Source organism: Meles meles, chromosome 7, assembly GCF_922984935.1.
Source record: "Meles meles chromosome 7, mMelMel3.1 paternal haplotype, whole genome shotgun sequence".
Lineage (NCBI taxonomy): Eukaryota > Metazoa > Chordata > Mammalia > Carnivora > Mustelidae > Meles > Meles meles.
Genome location: NC_060072.1, coordinates 18,438,555 through 18,454,955, shown reverse-complemented (window position 1 = coordinate 18,454,955; position 16,401 = coordinate 18,438,555).

Below are 16,401 nucleotides of genomic sequence, written 5' to 3'. Positions count from 1 at the left end.
TATAAAGCAATTCCATTTAACATACAAAACTATCTTGTGGGGTAACATCCCAGCTCAGAACATGAAAGAGCAAAAGGGGGCAAGATGAGAGGCTTGGTTGGTGCAAGAATATCTGTTTGTCAACAAGTGTTGGAGAGGATGTGGAGAAAGGGGAACCCTCTTACACTGTTGGTGGGAATGCAAGTTGGTGCAGCCACTTTGGAAAACAGTGTGGAGATTCCTTAAGAAATTAAAAATAGAGCTACCCTATGATCCTGCAATTGCACTGCTGGGTATTTACCCCAAAGACACTGATGTAGTGAAAAGAAGGACCATCTGTACCTCAATGTGTTCATAGGAGCAATGGCCACGGTCACCAAACTGTGGAAAGAACCAAGACGCCCTTCAACAGACGAATGGATAAAAAAGAAATGGTCCCTATATATAATGCAGTATTATGCCTCCATCAGAAAGGATGAATATCCAACTTTTTTATCAACATGGATGGGACTGGAAGAGATTATGCTGAGTAAAATAAGTCAAACAGAGAGAGTCAATTATCATATGGTTTCACTTATTTGTGGAGCACAAGGAATAACACGGAGGACATGGGGAGTGGAGAGAAGTGAGTTGGGGGAAATCAGAGGGGGAGACAAACCTTGAGAGACTGTGAACTCTAAGAAACAAACCAAGGGTTTTGGAGGAAAGGGGGGTAGGGGTTGGGTGAACCTGGTGGTGAGTATTAAGGAGGGCACGTATTGCATGGAGTGCTGGATGTGTTGCATAAACAATGAATTTTGGAACACTGGGGGATAAAAAAGAATATCTGTAAGCAGCACATTTTACACTGGAATGTGACAGGCGGCAAGGTTATTGTCTGCAAGTTTTCACCTCAGGGGATAAAAAAGAGGGGGGGGGAATGTAAATGTATTTGAGTCAATAGTAGACACTGTGGGGTGTCCTCTTTTCCAAGCCAGCAACAGCATTTTCAATGCCCTGACCCATGAAAGGAGACATTGGTAGCTCAATGCCCACCAAATGGCAGGTTTGGAATTCAGTATTGGAAAATTACTGGGTAGAAGCAGATGCAATTTCTAAGAGCAAAATAAGGCAGAGGATCTGGAAGAGGCCAGACTCTCTGACTGTTTGTTACCTCAAATGCCTTTCCTGGCCTCTCTCATTCCTTCCTCCTTCCTTGGGTCACATCCTAGGCCTGAGAACCAGCTGGGTACTACCACCTCAGACACCAAGAACCCCAGGCAAACTGCCACCAGCTGCTCAATTTTTTCTGCATACTCTATGTAGACTTGCCAAACCCCACCCCGTTTATTTGAGAAGAGCGAAAATTCACCTCATATTTTTTGTAAAAATGATCTCCAATGCCTTGCAATTCTAAATGGAATTCCAAATGCTTGTCTACAAAGTCTTTCTCTCATAGGAGAAAGGCCTTTGAAGAATTTATCGAATGGGATAATAGAAATGTTTGGGAAACTTTTTATATGATTATAACCTCTGAAGCACAAACAAGCTAAACACTGATTTAAAGTCTGATGGTGTACCCGGATGGCTCAGTTGGTTAACTGCCCGACTCTTTGTTTCTGCTCAGATCATGGTCCCAGGGTTGTGAGATCAAGCACCTTATCAGGCTTGTGCTACATGTGAAGTCTGCTTTATCTTCTTTCCTCTTTCCTCTCCCTCCCTCTCTCTCCCCATTTGCTTCTCTCCCCTCCCCCCCACCTCCACTCTTGCACTTTGTCTCTCTAAAATGAATAAATACATATCTTAAAAAAAAAAAGTCTGTCTGAGAACCAGTTGCCTCTTGTGCATAGTATGCTAGGTTTTTGTAACTCTGGTCTCAGCTTTCCCATATGTAAAATGGGGATGATAGTAAGAAGAAAGACAATACTACTACTAATCATTCTCATCATTATTATTATCACAAGGTTACTGCAGGTTTCAAAGGAGCTAATCCAAACAGAGCACATACCACAGTGCTTCACAGTCAAGTGTTAATAACTGCTTAGTAAATCAACTACTGCCCAGATTATTGTTATCATTATCTTTTGAGTAGAAAGAAAATATAAACTCCCATAAAATATATTTACTGGGGGCTCTTGGCTAAAGAGTCTTGCACGTGTACTTCGTGAGCTTGGCTGAAATGCTTTTCAGTGCTTCTTTAGCTTCCTTCTCTTAAAAGAAAAAAAAAAGTCAGAGGAAGAAGAGGAGAAGAAAAAGCTAAAAGAATGCATTATTTGTAGGCAATCTTGGCTTGAAACAAAAACCATTTATCTCTCCAGAGATTTGTGGCTATTTGCAGTCACCTAAGCAAGACTGAGGAAAGTCCCATGGTATTTTTCTATTCTTAAGCCATGTTTGCAGTAATAAGGTAAGTCCCTTAATGAAAAATGAGATGCCAAAGAGGCAGAGAGTACAATTTTCTGATTTTGCAATGTGCTAGCAAAGTAGATGTTGGTATCAGCTTTCATCACTGCAAGGCAATGAGGGAAGTCTTCCACACAGATTTCTTACATTTGACGGTTGAGCTTTAACACATTCCTCATGATCATATCATTTGGAAGGGTGGATGAAAAAACTACTTACCATTCTCTCTCTCTCTCTCTCTCTCTCTCTCTCTATATATATATATATATATATATATATATATATATCACATTATCCATCTGCACGTAGTTGGCATTCTTAGTTGCAGACAACTTTAGCAGAAGGGATTATTTGGAATGATATGGAGACTGTTTAAAAGGACCACCCTTAGAATGAGCAAGGACCATTGGAACAGGGCGGGGGTCAGGGGCGGCAAGCTGAAAGAACCCCACCTCTGCTGTTTAAGAGTCATCATTGACATTTTCCCAACGTGTCCACCCCTCAAGAGGCAGAATCCCAGGAAAGCATATTTGACTGGCAGAGGCGAGTCATGTGACCTACCCTGGCTGTCTACCCTTGCATCTGTGCTGGGGCTGTGGTCTCCTTACCTCCAATGCAGGGAATGGGCACCATTTCCTCTATGGTTATACGCAATGAAGGATAACCCAGAAAAGCAATCAGGATGTTATAAGGGCTAGTACTGGATGTTGGAGAGCCAGAAAAGGCGCTTATACACTGTGCTTTTCTAACCATCCCAAAAGGTTAGAATTAAACTGTTATTTCTAATCATGGCTATCATCTTTCACCCTTCTTAAAAATTCCTGTCTTAAAATAGGTAATTCTTAGAGGTCTGAGTTTTCTAGTTCCAATTCAGTAGGTTATGGATCTTAATCAATCCCAATGAGCTCTTGTGAGAAAAGGTAGTAATGACCATGGTCATTAACAGAGATGTTAGAGTTCAGGCTCCCTCCTGTTGCTTTGACAAGTGTGGTTAAATTTACTTTTTGTATATGAAACTAACCAACATAAAATGGAATAATAACCAGCAGTGATGAGGTTAGAGTGAACCAGACACTCTCATACTTTGCTGGTAAGAGATTAAATTTGTGCAGCCCATCTGAACAGAAATTTGGCATTACATTCCAAAAAACCTTGAAAATGTCCACATTCTAGGTTGCTTGGGTGGCTCAGTCAGTTGAGTCCCCGACTCCTCATTTTGGCTCAGGTCATGATCTCATGGTTTCAGGGATGGAGGCCCCCCTCAACTCTGCACTCAGGGGGAGTCTGCTTGGGATCCTGTCCCTCTGCCCTTCCCCCCAGTAAATAAATAAATCTTAAAAAAAAAAAGTCCACATTTCCTGACCTAACAATTCAATGTCCAGAAGTTTATCCTAATGGAAAAATTAGTGCAAATACAAGGATATTTATTATAACATTGCACATAATTGTGAAAAATTAGGAACCACAAAATTATCCAACAAAAGCTAGATTGGTTGATTAAACTGTGGTACAACCACAGGATGAAATACTTTCTGGTTATTAAAAGATGTGGAATGTTTCTCAACATTTTAAGATACTTATGATACATTGTTGGTGAACAAAAAAAAAGTTACAAAGGAGTATGTGAAGTATGGCAAAGTTTTTATTTAAAAAAATGGAAATAAAGTTTGCATGGATAAATATATATAAAATATAGAAAGGGAATAAGTTTGAAAAAGCCACCCCAATGTGTTAATAATGATAACTGCAGGGGATTATGGATGATTTGGTGCTTTTCTTTGTGATTATGGTGTGATTTTTATGTTTTTCTTTGTGTTTTTGTTTGATTTTTTTGTCTTTAAATACAAGCAAAATATAATAAACATTTTTAATAAGGCCTTTTAAGGTTAAGAATACATAAACTAACATAAATGAGTATGCAGAAGCAAGATCAATGTCACAGATACTATTTCAGAATATGCTTTGTGTAAACTGTGCTCTTTTCGGAAAAAAATACCTCTTTGTCCAAGTTGAAAACATCTTGAAAGCGTCCTTACATGTTTATAAGATAGATTATAATGTTCTTTCTTATGTCTTTTTCACGTCTTGAGGCTAAGGCATTTAAAAAAAATTATCTGGGGCGCGGGATGGCTCAGTTAATCATCCACCTTCAGCTCAGGTCATGATCCTGGAGTCCTAGGATCGAGCCCTGCATTGGGCTCTCTGCTCAACGGCAATCCTGCTTCTCCCTCTCCCACTACCCTTACTTGTATTCCCTCTCTCACTGTGTCTCTGTCTGTCAAATAAATAAATAAAAATCCTAAAAAAATATGCAAAAATAAAAAAAATTAATTATCTACTAATGTGGTTTGCATAAACCTTGGGACACTGGGAGAAGCTGCCTTCCTTTGCTCATGGTGTAATAGCAGAAAACTGCATTTTTCCGAACAAACAAGGCCCACTAAGGTTACCCAGAAACACCATTCAGACATGGCCTAGATGTGAGATCAATAGATAAACCTGTAAGCAGAATGTCCTAGCCCCTTATTTCCAGGGCAAAGTTGGCTCCTGGTGCATAATTCAGAGGGCCTTAAGATACAGAAGATACCCTCATTTAGTGCAGCTCAGGATGCATTTGTACACTTTTAATTTAAGTTAAGCTTTAATAATAGTGGTTTCATAAGGAGCCCCATAAAAGAGGCAGGAGAGCAAGTATTAAAGTGTTACCCTGTGCTGTGGTCAAAATGAAGTTCCAAAGAATGAAAACAATTTAGCCTGCTTCTTTTCCCCTTCTCTGGCTTCTAGGTTTCATTTTTCTCAACAATTATTTTCTAATTCAGATGCTTATTAAGAACCTTCAGGTCAATATGATGAAAGACACTTCGTAAAATGGAGAACTAACATTATGCCAAAGTCTGGGGCTTTACAATGAATGAAGCATTTTCTACATAGAAATCCATGGCTATGTCCCAGGGGCAAAGCAGAGGTTAATTTTTTTGTTGTTGTTGTTCTTTCTAATGAAACGTTCTCTCTTTTTTTCCTGCCAGTTGTCTTTGTGTCTCAGAATTGAATGCAACCCACCAGACTATGCCTCTGGTTCCCTCCCTTTTCTGCATGGCGCAACAGTCACTACTACACAAAGTGTGCTCTGTAAAGCCGTGATTGTGTAAGGCTGGTGTTCGCTTGGAGTGTTGGTACAGTACACGTCATCTTGTTTAGGTCCCCGGCCCCCTTTTCTATCTTGCTTTGAAAAACCTTGTTCAGCCGTTGCAAGAGAGAACAAAATGCCTTGCAAAGCGGGAGGGAAGAGATTGCAGAGAAAGTCTGTTTACCTAAGGCACATGGACCAGAAACCAAAATAGCCTGACCAACTTTGTGGTTTAACGTTTCATAAGTAGCGACCAGAGGACAAAGCTTCGGGGGAAGAATGGGGGAAATACATGTTGGTAGCATCCCTCCTCTTTTTATTAGTCATACAAAAGAGGGCCATTTAATTTTAAAAGGACCGGCATGTGTGGAGGGAGAGAGAGAAAAGAGAGAGATGCATACCTCTCTTTATATATTATTGATGGGTGACAGTAACACAGACAGATGGAAAAATACATTGACTTCATTCAATAAAAGCAAAAAAAGGTAGGTTTGTGGAAATGAATCCTCACTATGGTACACAAGAGATGTGATCAGGTTTCTGTGTGGGTCTGCTAGAAATCCAGTCATTTTAGATTGTTTTAGGTTCTTGCACTTACAAGCCTTTGCTAATTAATAAAGGTTGATATTGTACTTATCACTATATGCCTGTATCAAGAGTCAAGTGTTGAATATGACTTCCTTCTTATCAGTTTCAGATCAAAGTATGTTTTGCTTTAATCAAGGCACTCCCATAGTTCTAATTATGTTTTTAAGTCTAGTTTGTAACCTGGATTTGTTATGGTCTTCTGTGACCCATACTGTACCAATGGGAACACCTAGCTGCAAATTCTCTGCAAATCCCACTTTATTTACAGGTCAGTGCTTTTAATTCCCCAAATTACTTCTTTATCTACCATCCTTGTTTGAAATATTAGAGCATCTTGGAAGAGTGTGAATAAAGAAGGTTCCTTTTCTTTCAGTGGTTAGATTTATATCATGAAGGCCTTTTCAAAAGTTCTTCCTTTTAGGACACCTGGGTGGCTCAGTTGGTTAAGCAACTGCCTTCCGCTCAGGTCATGATCCTGGAGTCCCAGGATCGAGTCCCACATCAGGCCCTCTGCTCAGCAGGGAGCTGGCTTCTCCCTCTGCCCCTGGCCCCTCTCATGCTCTCTCTCTCAAAAAAATAAAATCTTAAAAAAAAAAGAAAGAAAGAAAACTTCTTCTTTTAGCCCTGTGTGTTGTTCTCTGGGCCCCGGGACCATGAACTGAGCAGATGCTATACAAGACTCATCCCAGCTACTGGGATTTGCTAGCAGATATAAATAATAGTGTCCACTTTAGTAACGTGGGGTGTCTCTCAGAATAACCAAGAAATAAATTGGTATCCATTTTATATTATATCAGTCGTTCTTTAATTATCTCCGTAATGTAATATATGTGGACATAGATTTTAGTTCTACTTTCCATGTGGGAAACTAAGTGCAGATTAGTTGAACATTATAAAAAATCATGTTCTAGCATGCACCTGATTAAAAATGTGGGCTAGGGAAACTGCAGAAGAGGCTCCCAAGATGTCTGTGCAGCCAAAGAACTATGGGTCCCTCAACCACTCAAGAAGGAATTTGTGTATCTTGGCATTTCCTTATACGGATTTATATTAAAACTATAAAACAGGGCACTGAACATAGTTGGTGTACAATTCCCTGTTCTCATTTATCCGAAAGGCAAATTTGGTCAGGGAGCCCCAATACCTAACTACTTCCTACCTAAATGTTTACTTGTCTTCAAAAATCCATTCTGAGGGGCACTTGGGTGCCTCAGTGGGTTAAAGCCTCTGCCTTTGACTCCGGTCATGATCCTGGAATCCTGGGATCAAACCCCGCATTGGGCTCTCCGCTCAGCAGGGAGCCTGCTTCCCCCTCTCTCTCTCTGCCTGCCTCTTTGCCTACTTGTGATCTCTGTCTGTCAAATATATAAATAAAATCTTTTAAAAAATCCATTTCGAAGTACAAAGATTGAGCCTAAACTGTATTCCCTTTTCACTGATTTTTTATTTATTTATTTATTTATTTATTTGACAGACACAGATCACAAGTAGGCAGAGAGGCAGGCAGAGAGAGAGAGAGGGAAGCAGGCTCCCTGCTGAGCAGAGAGCCCGATGCGGGACTCGATCCCAGGACCCCGAGATCATGACCTGAGCCGAAGGCAGAGGCTTAACCCACTGAGCCACCCAGGCGCCCCTCACTGATTTTTTAAATGAAACCTTTGCTTAGAGGTAGTTTTCTGTCGATAGAACAGCTGAAGTTTTCATTCTGATTTTGGTGCCAAAAAAAATAGATCCATAAACCGTGCCCCCACAGAACACTGTACGACATAGACTGCCTCAGTATTTGGTTCCATCCTTTGAAATGACATTTTTCAAGTTGCCAGTTTAGCAAATGAAAATCCAGGACACCCAGTCAAGTTTGAATTTCAGATAAACAATGTGTACTTTCTAATAAACTGAAATATGAGTATATTTCTATGCCTTCTGAAAATACTTAAGAAGCAATCTAGTCATGAAATTAAAATTTCATTAAAAAAAGATTTATTGATCGATTGATTGATTTGAGAGAGAGAGAGGGCACATACACACAAGTGGGAGGAGCAGAGAGATCGGGAGAGAGCGTCTCAAGCAGACTCAGTGTTGAGCACAGAGAATGACTCAGGTGTGGTTCTCACAACACTGAGATCATAACTTGACCCGAAACCAAGAGTCAGAACTTAACCGACTGAGCCCCCTGGGTGCCCCAAGATTTAATTTTTAGTTCACTCCTCATGTTCTAAGTTTCTTTAGTGAAGAGGACATTTAAGATTGGAATTAATAATCTGGAAATGTCTGTTCTCTCATAAATATATGTTATTACTTTTGTAAAATCACTTTTTAAATAAAATGACTTACTTTTGCACCTATATTAAAAATGTCAAGTTATCCCGAATCTAAGGAATTTATAAAAGTAAATCTTGGGGGGCGCCTGGGTGGCTCAGTGAATTAGGTCGCTGCCTTCGGCTCAGGTCATGATCTCAGGGTCCTGGGATCGAGCCCCGCATCGGGCTCTCTGCTCCGCGGGGAGCCTGCTTCCTCCTCTCTCTCTGCCTGCCTCTCTGCCTACTTGTGATCTCTCTCTCTGTCAATTAAATAAATAAAATCTTAAAAAAAAAAAGTAAATCTTGGTGGATGAATTGTCAAACCAAAGTTTTTAAGAATATACATGTCCTGAAACTTAAGATAATGACATAATTTAATGAATCTCTGTCACTGATACTGCGAGATTCTTCTTTTTATTTGGTCATATAGTAGAGATTATTGAGTATCTGTGCTGTGTCAGGAACTGGATATAAAAATATGAAGGAAATCATATTGTTTTCTTCAAGAATCTCATAGTCAAATTGGCAAAAAAGAAAAAAAAAGGTAAGTTAACTGCAAGAAAATGTCATTGTAGCCAAAATACCTCAGAAATGCCACCCACAAATGTGTTACTTCTGCTAAGAATACACGTTCCAAAAAACCGAAGTACTTTCTAAAACAGTGACTAGACAAACATTTTTGAAGTTAGCTTTTAATGAATGCTTATTATAGGCTAGCCTCTCTGCTAATTTAGGTTAATCCATAATCTAAATGAATCCTCATAATTCTATGACATACATTATTTATGACTCTCTTTTTGCAGATGAAAAAACTGAGGCACAGCAAGACAGAGTCACATGCCCCAGGGCACACCTCTTTGGAAAGGTGGCCCAACTGATGCCTGCTATGAATCAAAATAACTGGGATATAGGATTGACTCAAAGTGATGCATAGTTTTTGTTTGCTCCAAGTAGATTCTTGGAGGCATCACCAATAGCAGAGTACCAATTCCAATACAAAATACTGAAAAAGCTGAATATTGTGGATTAGTAACTGCTTATACCAGAGTTTTTCTCTACTGGACCAACTTGCTCTTTTTTTCCATCAACATCTTCATGTTGCTCCAGAAAACCATCATAGATTACATCCTAGATTTCTTAACCTGTCTATCATCTGAAGGAAGAGTATCTTCCAAAGTGATTACTACTGGCAGACACCCAAATGACTTCACCAGTAAATTAATTGAAACATTTAGGAATGAAATAGTATCGGTCTTGCAAAAACTCTTCAAGAGAATAGAAAAAGAATACTTCCTAACAGGTCAGAAAAACCTCAGTTTTTAAGCCAACAAAAATATTAACATTAATATTAATTAATAATACTAACATTAATTAATTAACACTAACATTAGCATATTCTTTAAGAAGAGTAGCATCATAATCAAATGAAGTTTGAAAAAATCAACATAACTCACATATTAAGAAAAGGAGAAATTATTAGTCATCTCAAGAGATACAAAAATTTGACAAGATTTAATATATACTTATAAAAATAACTTTTGACAAACTAGTTATAGATTTATTAATTAATAAAGAATTCTCAGTTCCTTCTTCCGTATTGGCAGAACCTATAAATATGATGGGATTACTTCGCAATTAAGTTAATAATGAGTGATGTCAAGTTAATCAAAGGGCAGATTATCCAAGTGGGCCTGACCTTATCAGGTGAGCCATTAAAAGGAACTGAGACCTCCCTGAAGTTAGAGAGATTTGATATAAAGAGTGTTTCCCACTCCTAGCCTTGAAGAAGGAAGAGGCCAAGTGTCTAGACTTGAGTATGGCCACTAGGAGCTCCAAGAAACCCCAAGGCAGGGAAAATAACAGAAAACAAAATAAGGACTTCAATCTTACAATCACAAGGAACTGAAATCAACAAATGAATGATCTTAGAAGAGGACCCAAATCTCCAGACAAAAACCCAGCCTCAGCTGGCACCATGATTTCAGCTTTATGAGACCCTAAATAGAGAATCCAGCTGAACTCTGCCCAGACTTCTGATCTACAAAACTATGAGATGGTAAATTTGTGGTCTTAAGTTGCTGAATTTTGTAGTAATTTGTTATGCAGCAGTAGAAAAGCAACTCAAAACTGTATTTTAAAAATCCACAAGAAATATCAAACTAAATGACAAATACTAAAAACTTCCCTTTGAGATCAGAAATGCCCACTTTCATTATTTCTATTCAATATTGCACTGGCTGTCCTAACAAATACATCAAAACAAACAAAAAGAAATAAAAGGCACGAAGGATTGGAAAGAAATGGAAAAAATTAACATCACTTTCATGATTGTGGACCTAGAATATCCAAAGAATCTATAAACTTTTAGAATTGAAAATAAATGTACCAAGGTTGCTCAGTACAAGGAAAGTCAATATACAACAGTATTTTTATAAAATAAAATTTATTAAAATTTATTAAAATTTTTATAAAACACAATAATTGTATTTTACCCTAGTAAGCAGCAAAAAGTGGAAAATAACATTTTTAAACTGTCATCTAAGATAGCACCAAAATAGTCAAACACATTTGAGAATTATAATGAAAGATATACAAGACTTTGTACTAAAAACTAAAAGAATATTACTGAGAGAAATTAAAGATTTAAATAGAGAGATAGATCATGTTCATGAATTGTGACGATATCAAGCCCCCACAAACTAATCTATTTACCTACTGCAGTCCCAATATAAATTCCAGCAGTCTTACAGATTGAATGATTGTGCACCCCCCCCCCCCAAATTCATATGTTGAAATCCTAACCTCCACTGTAATGATATTAAAACATGGGGTCTTGGGAGGTAATTAGGTCATATGGGTGGAGTCCTCATGGATGGGATTGGTTCCCTTATAAGAAGAAAGATTTAAAATCTCTCTCTCTCCATCTTTCCCTCCTTCCCTCCCTCTCTCCTTTTCCATCTCTTTCTCTCTCTCCCTCCCTCTCTCTCTGCCGTGTGAAAAAGTAACAAAAAGTAATCTGCCTGCAAACTTAGAAATGGACCTTCATCAGATACCAGACCTGTCAGCTCCTTTACCATAGACTTCCCAGCCTCCAGAACTGTGAGAAATAAATTTCTGTTATTTAAGCCATCCAGTCTATAGTAAATTGTTATAGCAGCCCTAGGTTACTTAGAGGAGCAGTTCTAAATTTTTTGTTCTAAAATTAACAGGTTGTAGTCCCTGTTGTTTAATGTGCTTATATTGCTTGTGATTTTAGTGTCATATCAAAAAAAAAAATCATTGCCAAGACCAATGTCAGGGAGCTTTATCCCTACATTTTCTTCTAGAAGTTTTAGTTTCAGGTGTTATAATTAAGTCTTTAATGCATTTTGATTTAATTTTTGTGAACAGTGTAAAATAGGGTCTAATTTTATTTTATTTTTTTTTTTTGCATATGTACAACACCACTTTTTTTTTAGATTTTATTTATTTATTTGACAGAGATCACAAGTAGGCAGAGAGGCAGGCAGAGGGAGAGGAAGGTAAGCAGGCTCCCTACTGAGCAGAGAGCCGGATGTGGGGCTCGATCCCAGAACCCTGAGATCATGACCTGAGCTGAAGGCAGAGGTTTTAACCCACTGAGCCAGGTGCCCCACAACACCACTTATTGAAGAGATTATTCTTTCCTTACTATATGTTCTTAGAAGCCTTTTAGAAGACTAGTTGACAACATACATGTAGGTTTATTTCTGGGCTTTCTGTCCTGTTCCATTGCTCTATTTTCCTGTTTTAATGCTAGCATGCCGAAGTCTAAGAAAAGCTAAGAAAAGGTTATTGTGATACATCAGCTAGGTAGAGTGAGAATTATTTTTTTCAATAAATAACACTGTATCAATTGAATATCTTCACAGAAAAAAAAAGTATCATAATTCCTACCATACATTATATAAAAAATTAAATTCCAGGTGGATTGCAGATTTAATTGTGAAGAATAAAACATTATGTCATTCAGAAAGAAATTGCAGGAGAACATCTTCCTGACTTGAGGTAGCACATATTTAAAAAAAAAAAAAAACATGACATAAAAGACAAAACTATAAAAGAAAACCAAAAAGAATTTAATGAAATTATACATAATTAAAATTTTGTATTCCTCAAAATATACAAATAAGAGACAAGTAAACTTATGAAGTAGGAAAAGGTATTTTCAATAAAGAATTCATATCCTAAATATATAAAGAACATCAACAATTCAAGAAGAAAAAGTCAGACTTCCCAATAGAAAAATGATCAAAAACCTTGAACATATACTTCGTAAAAGTAGATATTTGAATGACCAATGACTTATAAAAAGATACTCAGATTCATTCGTCATCAGGAAAATTAAAATATTACACTCACACTAGAAAGATTAAAATGGAAAAGACCAAGTATTGCTAAGACATGGAACATGTGAAACTCTCATGTACAAATAGCACAAGTATAAATCGGTACAACCACTGTGGAAAATTGAGTACCTATAATATCAGAATATATGCATATTCTGTGACCCAGCATTTCTACTCCTATGTGTATGCCTAATAGAAATTAAAACATATGTCCACCAAAAACACATACTCCAATATTTGATAGCCGCACTATTCATAATAGTAAAAAACTGGGAACTACCAAATCCCCTTCAATACTAGTAAGTAAATTATGGTGTAATCACAGAATGGAATACTACACAACAGTGAGCATGAACAATCTACAAGGACATACAAGAATGGGGATGAATCTCAGAAAAATAATTTTGATAAATGAAGCCAGACACATATGGTCATGCAGTGAAATTCCATTTGTATAAAAAGTACAAAGTATGCAAAACTACTTACTGCTGACAGATATCAAGATGGTGGCTCCACTTGTGTGGGGAGGTGACTGGAATGGGCTGTGAAGTTGAGGGAGTGGCTTCTGGGGTGCTAGTAATGTTCTATTTCCTAATTTAGGAGCAGGTTAGGTTTAGTCGGTGAAAGAAAATTCACCGAGCTATGTAATTATATGTGCTTTTTTTTTTTTTTTCTGAGGGAATATTTTTACCTCAATTAAAAGTAAAATTTGAAAACAAGCAAAAAAATCCCCATGTTTTGCAGGCAGGTCAGGCATCCATCAGCTCGTGATCAGCCGAGAGGGCTACTTCTAGCAGAAGACAGTTCATTCACACTGGGTGATAGGACCCACCCTAGTTTTAAATTCTATCAAAAATTATTTGCAGAAATGCAAGACATATAAAAAATGTGTCAGCCTAATTAGTAGTCAAGAAATGCATATTAAATGGAGAAATATTATTTTTACCTGTCAAATTGGGAAGTGAAGGCCCTTGCCCGTGCTATGAAGGAACAGTGATACTTTTGGGTGAAGAAACAAATTGATCTAACCACACTTGGAAAGTATTTTGGTGATACATAACTGGAATCTAGAAAGTTTTTTTTTTTTTAATTCTTTCATCTAGTAATTCTTCTTCAGGCAATGTAAACCAAGGAAATAATATGTGTTACAGAGAAAGCCTATGACTAATGTTGTATTTTAAAGCAGTATTTATAATGATGAAGGAAAGAAAATATTTAAATATGTGACAAAAACATAATGATAAGTGGACCCTGGCACTTTCATCGATTCAATAAGACATTAGGCAATCATTCAGTACTATGTAGAGTATTACAATAACATGGAAAAGACTGAATTAAAGTATGGAATGGGAAGAAATAGACTAAAATAATAATAATTTATTTGGAGATAGGATGATGAATGCTTTCTTTCTTCCTCTCAATTTATTTATACCCTCCAGATTTTCCTTACTGAGGATAAATTACTTTCATAAGGGAAAAAAGAAAATTGTTTTTTTTTTTTTTCAGAAGACAATCATACTCAGACAAAACAAAATCAGAAAGAGGTTTGTCACGCTGTTTGCTTAACTAGAAATAACTTTCCATTTAAAAAAATGAGTTGAATTTATGATTATGTATTTACACTGGTCTATTGGCTTTTGGCTATACCTGGTTTTTTAATTTTTATTTTGTAATTTTTTAAAATTGAAGTAGAATTAACATACAGTATTACATTAGTTTCAGGCGATTCAACATTTCTAAACATTACTCAGTGCTCAGCATGATAACTGTATTCTTATTCCCCTTCACTTTTTCACCCCTCCCCCTACCCGCCTCCACTCTGGCAACCACCAGTTGGCTCTTTCTATTTGAGTCTGTTTTTTCATTTGTCTCTTTTTTCCTTTTTTCATTTGTTTTGTTTCCTGAATTCTACATATGGATGAAATCCGATGGTATTTGTCTTTTTATATCTGACTTATTTCACTTAGCATAATACTCTCTAGGTCCATCCATGTTGGACTTTAAATTTCATACGTCTGGAACAGAACTCACCAAGCCAACCAACCGCTACCTCTCTGACAAAATGCCTAGTGCTGTGTTCTGTTAGTGAGCTGGCGCTCAAAGCTGAAAAACCTCCATCTCTCTCTCTCTCTCTCTCTCTCTCTCTCTCTGTTCTGAATCAGTATACACCCTTTATATTCTACTATAAACATTTTCCTGGAATTAATCTGAACATACCAGTTTGTTCCTCTTTGTGCTCACTGCTCCTGCCCTAGTTCAGGGTTTTTAAAATCACGCTTGAACAAGGTCTTCCAAAATTATTTTTTTGCCTTAGTTTCTTCTTCCTCCAGCCCCATGACCAAACCACAGCGCTGGCAGAGGCAGGGAGAGTAGATCACATTTGAGTGGGACTTGGGGTTGGTGGCAAGCATATCTAACAGGCGTGCATCCTCAAGCTGTAGGGAATGCTACAGTGAAACCTGATCACGAACATTGACTTTGGTCCTCAACTATACCTTCCGGATGAGCCACAAAGGCACTAATAAAAAGGGCTGTTCCCATCACTAACAATTAAATAAAAACACTGAGCCAGTTTTGTGAGCAAAAATACTGTGGGCTGCACCACAAGGGAATGACCAGGGCTCATTGGAGCTGCCAGCCCTTCCCTCTACCTCGGAGCCCAGAGCAATGCTCACATCGCTCATGTATATTATTTCTAACGAAGTTATTAAGATTATCTGCTCGCGGGTCACAATGATACATATGCTTCCTTTGAAGAAAGTTGCCCTTTGCCATCTCCTACATCTGGCATTTGCTTTTTATTAGTATAAAATAGATATCTGTTAATGTGTTCTGAATACACATGAAACCAAATAACATCTCATTATGAATAAGTATTAAGAATATCAATAATTAATTATCATTGTAATCCTAATTTCTACTATGTATTGGTTTGTAGACTAGTGCTTACTGGTTTCAGGGCAGGTCAGAGCTGAAAAATGATCCCTTCCAGATTATTCCAAATGTTTCAATCTCCAGGCCACACGGTTTCTTTTGACATTTAAAAACAAGACTTGTTCAACTTGGCCACAGAATCATAACTCGTATATGAATCTATTTATGTATGTATAAAACTAGGTCAAACTAACCTACAGTGTGTGTAAGTCAGCCTGACAGTGACATTTAGGGGTGGTTGTGATGAAGAAAGGGCCATGAAGGGGACAGGGGTTCTGGGATGCTGTAATGTTCTTCTCAGTATGGATGCTCATTGTAAAAGACCACTGAGCCATATGCTTCTCTGAGGACTTCTCTGCACAAGCATTATGCTCCAATAAAAACTAAAATAAAAAGGAAATTTGTTCAAATCATTGTCAATGTATGATTTACAAAAAAGTTACTATACACAAATGACATGGAAATGTACAAATTGTAATTTTATAAAATCGTATTTTTCTTATGCTATAACATCTTCCTCATCCATCGATGTATCATACATACTAAGGAATAGTTCCTGATTACATGGGTTTTTTTTTTTAATTTCCATTCTTCTTTGTTTCAAAAAGATGATTAAGAAATAAGGAAAAGCCTTTTTATTCTGGGGGCAAGGACGTCAACCATAAAAGTGGTGCATGTGTTTGAATGTCTAATACATATCATAAGCATTGCATGTATTGTCTCT